We start from the raw sequence: 6,000 nt of genomic DNA, 5'->3' as shown, positions 1-6,000 counted from the left end.
GCTGGGGCCCAGGACAGAGCCGGTTTGGCTCCAGCCGTGACAGGGCTGCCCTATCTGCATCGGGGAGTCTGACAGACCTCACCTGTGCATCTCTCTCCCCACACTGTGGCTGGGGGACAGGGGGCTGGGGAGAGGACGCCCTGGTCCCAGGCAGCAGGTGCACTCAACCAAGCCCCCATGGGTTTTGGTAATTAATTAATCATTGGGCTGCTTAAAAATTAACAACAGCAGAATGTTGGGGAGAAGACTTAACCCGTGTTGGAGGCACAGAGGAGGAGCTCACTCTTTCCCTGGTGACCCCTGGACCCTGTGACACACGTGGGGGGTATTTGAAGGCATCTGGCTCTGTACCCCCCACCCCTCCCCACCTCCCTTGGTCTCAAAGGAAGTCAGGGCTGAACTCTCAGTGGAGGGTTGGGAGTGTAAGATGGGGTCAGAAAGTTCCTCCAAAAACAAATTTCCCAGGCTTGGGTCCGATCTCTGTCCACGGGCACTTCCCCGGACAGTGTGACCTAACGTGAGTGACTCCCAGTGCCGGGCCCCAGTCTCCTTATCTGCAAACCTATAGTATTTACCGACAGGTTGGCCTGAGGATTCTCTAAGCTGATGTCTGCCAAGAGGATGCCAAGAGCCTGGCACTTAGTAGGTGCTTGGGGACTTCCTCCAGGGACCTGACACCCTAAATCCTTATGTTATGTCTGCCCCTCCACACCCCCAGGGTCAGAGTCACTCTCTTCTGCAATTAACAGTCAAGTTCAAGTTTGATTCCAACCCCCAGGGAAGGGAAAGTGGCCCTTTCTCCAGGGCCAGGTGGGAAGGTGAGTCAGCTTCCTCACCTGGGCTGATTCACACCTGTGTTGGGGGCGGAGCCGGGAAGAAACAGACAAGGATGCTTTCGTCCCTTCACTGTACTGCAGCCACGTCACAGCCCCAAGCTGGTCAGTTCTCCCAGGCCCGAGCTGGAATGGGGGGCGGGGGGATGTAGATGCACCCCCCCAGAGGGGGTGATGTTGTCCCTGAGACCCCGGAGAGGGGCTGAGATGCCCCCTCATACAGCATACCAGAGACAACCGCACAGCCTTCCTCCCCACTCCTTCCCCTGCACCGTTAGGTAACAGAGACCAGCCCTCCCCACCAGCCCCACCGCCCCCCTCCTCCCTCCAAAGGTGCCCAAGGGGTCACTGAGCCAGTAGTGGTGACTCAGGATCGGGAAAGGCCCATGAAGTCATCCAGCGGCCACCTCAGGAGTTGGGAGTTCAGGAGGCTGTCTGGACCCTGGGCTCACCGGGGAGTTCCCCAGGGAGGGGCCGTCTGCTCCCCGGGCTGTAGGACAAAGATGACCCACTGACAGACAGAGACAGGGAAGCTCCCAGCCCTCGACTCCTCCTGCCCTGACTGCAGGCCTTGGCAGAGCAGTCCCCGGCCCACCCAGCCACCATTCCCCACAGCCCGGGCCCCAGGGAGGAGCTGAGGAGCGCCTGCCCCAACCCGCTGGCCCGGAGCCCAGGGCCTGGCCGGACGGAGCTAGCGAGCAGGACTGATTGCTCTTATTTCTTGCTGGGCACGCCACCGGAGCATCCCAAGCTTTTAACACCGTGGCCATCAGAAAAGCTGAACATCAAGTGTTGCCCAAGACCCAAGGCCCCGGATGGCAAAGTAACAGACCAGGGTTCCAACTCGGACATTTCCCCGGTCTCAAGGCTTAGAGCCATTCACAAAACCTTTCTGGGCTTCAGTTTTCACCTCTGTAAAATGGGGATCATGAAAGCCACCCAGATGCTGGCCCAGTGGCTGGAAAGATAGAATGAACACATGGGGCAGCGTCCTGGCAGGAAGCAGAGCTGGGAGGGGCGTTAGGAGAAGCGAGCCTGGACAAGGGCCACTCTGAGCTGGACAGATGAGCTGTGCAGAGGTGCAGGGGAGGAGCTGGGAGTGTCCCCAGAGCAGAGGGACAAGGAGGGGCTGAGGGGAAGAGCCAGGGAGAGGGGCGACAGGAAGGAAAGCCACACGGACAGGAGCGGGGCGGGGGGTGGGGTTGGTTGGATGGAGGAGGAGAGCAGGGGAGAGACACCCTCCCACTAGAACCCACTAGAAGCTGCTGGAAGAAAAACCGCTGTCCCCAAAACCCTCAGAACAGGACAACGGGACAGGCAGAATGAGAAGTGTAGAGAAAGGACCTTGGGGAGCGGGGGGAGGGGCAAGCCAGAAAATGATTCGTATGATAATGAAAATGACTTCATTCAGCAAATGTTTACTGAGCCGGAGCCATGGCCACGCTTTGTTCTGGGCCAAGGGACAACATGGTTGACCCAGACAGACCAAGTCCCCACTCTGTGGAGGGAGAGGGAGGCAGAGAGAGGGAGGTGATGGGGCCATGAGAGATGTTTTAACGCAAGAAAGTCCCCACAGGGCCATCAGAGACTATTTATACACATGGGGAAACTGAGGCCTGGAAGGAGGCAGGGACTCGCCCAAGGCCACCCAGCGAGCCAACAGCACGGGAAGCTCTGTGCGCCCGCCCCCACCATTCCTCAAGGCCCGGGAGGTTGCTCAGGCTTGCAGGGAATGGGGACCCAGGAATTCCCGCTCTGCCCGGGCCCTCCTTGGCCATTCCAGGCTCCGCCGAACCACGTGTGGCAGGGTGGGCACGAGGGCACGGTGGGGGAGCAGGCCACGAGGGAAGCGATGGGCTCACACTCCCAGACAGGCCAGCGCATTCCTGCTGGGGTGCCACCGGGCCACCCACGCCGCCCCACCCCGCTCCCCCGCACACAGTGCCCATTGTCTGCCCCAGACACTTTGAGCTGCCGCTGCCCCTGGCCTCCGACACCACCCCACACCCTCCTGTTGCCGGGGCGGGGAGGGGGCGGGCTCCACAAGCCGAAGCACCCCTATCTCAGCCCCCAGCCCCCCAAAGGGTGGCCACACCCGCTCTCAGGGAGCCAAGCAATGATCAGAGAGGGAAGGCAACTCGCCCCAAGTCACCCAGGCCAAAATCCAAATCCCTGGACACCAACCCCCATGCATTTCTCTTTCCTAAGAACTCCCCTTCCAAACCCCTCTACCCAGGGAGGCTCTGGACACCCCAGCTCACATCTCCTCCCTCGGCCGGGCCTGTGCTGGCCCATTGTCGACCCCTGTCTTCACGTCACCCTGCCTGGGTGTGAATATCCCCATTTTACAGTCCAGGAAGCCAACTCAGGAAGGAAGGCGCTTGCCAAGGCCACCCAGCGAGGAGCAACTGAGATGAGATCTAGCCCAGGTCGTGAGTCCCAGCCCACGCCCTCCACCTCCTGCAGGGAACAGCTTGGAACAGAGCAGGCCTGGTGGGCGGCCCAGAGAGAACATCCAGGGGGAAAGTGGAGTCCAAAGAAATCACAGCAAGGGTGTGTTTGTGGTGCACAAAGGCAGGGCCGTCATCAAAGACGTTCACGCGTCCCTCACGCGGGTACCCATCCCACGATCCAGGCCAGGCAGCCGGGAGCTGGGACGCAGGGCGCGGGCTACGTCGGGGAGAGGGGAGCATGTTCCAGGGGGAGGAGTAAATGCAGGTTGGGGACATAGTAGGGGCTCTGCCGGCCATTAAACCAGGGGCCTTCCATCTAAAATATCAGCCCCCAAATATTTCAACCTCCCTTATCCACCGCTAAAATGACAACTTCTGATCTCCATTTTCTGCTTTCTCTTTCTCCCTAGCCCCCACGGTGACTTCTTTTAACCCACGACAGTAACAATCTGTCTACCGGTCCTTGGTTCCCTCCCGAGGGTGCTGACACATGCTGTCCCTGCCGGAAACACCTCGTAGGAGCCTTATGACTCCCTTCCTTGACGGCTCACTCCCTGGCCCTGTCCTTTGGCTTCCTTGCCACCTCTTCCTGCTCTCAATTTACAACACATTTCCTTGTTTTCTGGTTCAGCAGCCGCCCACCCCTCCACACCCCTGCCCCGCGTAGATGGGAAGGTGTGCCACAGCTGGGATTTTGGTCTCCCGCTGTACGAAGTAGCCAAGGGAAAAGAAGGATCGAGACTGATGACTAGAAGTTTTAACTCAACATACCTGGAAAATGGGCTCTAAGATCGAGAGCCAGATCGCTTCTGGCCCCGAGAAGCTCCTGTCTTCTCCTCTGGTCATCACCCACCACCCCCACCGCCAAGGAGGACCGTCCTCCCGCCTCGCCCCTCCTTGACCCGCACATGCTCGTGCAGCCGTGGCCCCAGGCTCCTTTGCATGCGTGAGTTTTTGCTCCCGATGGGAGATTTGTCCGTGGTGTTGTGGGCAGCGAGGAAGACCCGTGGGTTTCGAGCGTAACAAACTAGGTGAGCAGTGGTGTCCTTTGCTGAGCTGGGGATGACCAGGGAGAACAGCTTGTGGGGAGGGGGGGTGGAGGAGTCCGGTGTTCTGTTTGGAGCCACGGGAGAGATCGCTGAGCACAGGCTGGTGATGAAGGCAACGTCAACTTGTTGGCACCCTTGAAGCTGGAGAGTAGGGGCACGTTTGAAAGATCCACACGACGAAGTCCTCTCCCTGACGCAGACCCAGAGCCACGTGCTCTGGGTCAGACCCCCCACTTGCTCTCCACTGACACGCCAACCTGACCTGTATTTCAGGGGCGTAGTTGAAGCCCAGAGAGAGAGAGTGACTTGTCCAAGGCCACACAGCGGGTAGGGTTGAGCCGCACGTCCCTGCTCTGCCCTCTGGCCTCTGGCCCTGCCAGATCAGCGGGGAGAGACCTGACTTGTGCCCCGATGAGGGTCTAGCCCATGCGGAGGGTCCAGGTTAGCTGCGAGGCGTCCGGAGTGCAAAGTAAACTGCGAAGGCTCCCCAGGTAAAGCAGGGCTGGCGACAGGCCAGAGGAGCCTGGGGCAGGGTAACCCCCACCTGAGGTCACCGTCTCCCCAGCAGTGATATCACTGCTCTGGGCCGCACAGCTGGAGGACCAGGCAAGCCGAGGCGGGGCCAGGGAAGCAGCTGGAAGGACGTCACAAACCCTGGGGCAACACCCCATCAGCAGCCAAAGCCCCCTGGAGCATGACTGGCCCTCGTGTGCCTTGGAAACCAGACCGAGAGGCTGTTGGGGTGGGCGCCCATTGCCTCTGGTTCCGGGGGAATCATCTTTGCAGATAGGGAAACTGAGGAACGCCTCTCCCAAGGTCACCTAGCAAGGGAAGGGCACATGCTGGGGAGGAACCCAGCACAGTGCTCTGCCCTTTGGCTGTGTTCCCTGGGACAATGCTGTGCCCAGCCAAGGGCCACAGTCCCCAGCACCCTGCGGGGTGAGGGCTGGAGGAGAAGCCAGAGCAATGGGAGGGGTCTGGGCTCAGGAGGAACCACTGCCTCCAGGAGCTCACAGGAACCCAGCTCAGATGGGATCTGTGTTTATCAATTGTCGTTGCACAGAATGTTGACCTGTATTTGTCCCTGCCCCACGTGGCTGTATCCCCAGCCCCTAGCACGATGTCTGGCACATCGTAGATACTCAGTAGACGTTTGAATCAGCAAACCAGTCTATATAAGGGCAGAGAAGGCCACTAAAGCTGCCATCACTGGCGCCCATGACAGGACCTCAGACAAGATGGGAAGATGTGGTCAGAGCTCAGCCACGTCGGGTCTCTCCCTCCACCTGCCTGTACTACCTTGGGTGTCCATGGGCCGGGGCTCCCTCCCAACCCCCCACTCAGCCCCGACTTCCAGTATGTTCCCTGCCCCTTCCCACAGCTCCTCCTTCCCCGGGGGCTTGTTGGGAGCCAGCGGGAGGAATGCCTGGCCCCTAGTCAGGGGAGGTGCCCCGGCAGGCGGGAGGCCGTGCGCACACGCCGGGGACTGCTCCGAATTCCAGCTCCCACGAGCCTGCTGGGAGCATGCCAAAGCGGGGCCGGCAGCCCCGGGGAGCCCCTTCACAGAAGCCAGGGGGGGTACAGGGGGAGCCTGGGGAAGGGCTGGTGTGGGGGGTGGGGTGCCGCAGCAGCCGATGGGCAGAGTGGACGTGGGCGGGGTCCAAG

This window comes from Neovison vison, chromosome 12, assembly GCF_020171115.1.
Source record: "Neovison vison isolate M4711 chromosome 12, ASM_NN_V1, whole genome shotgun sequence".
NCBI lineage: Eukaryota > Metazoa > Chordata > Mammalia > Carnivora > Mustelidae > Neogale > Neogale vison.
This window is presented reverse-complemented; position numbering follows the sequence as displayed.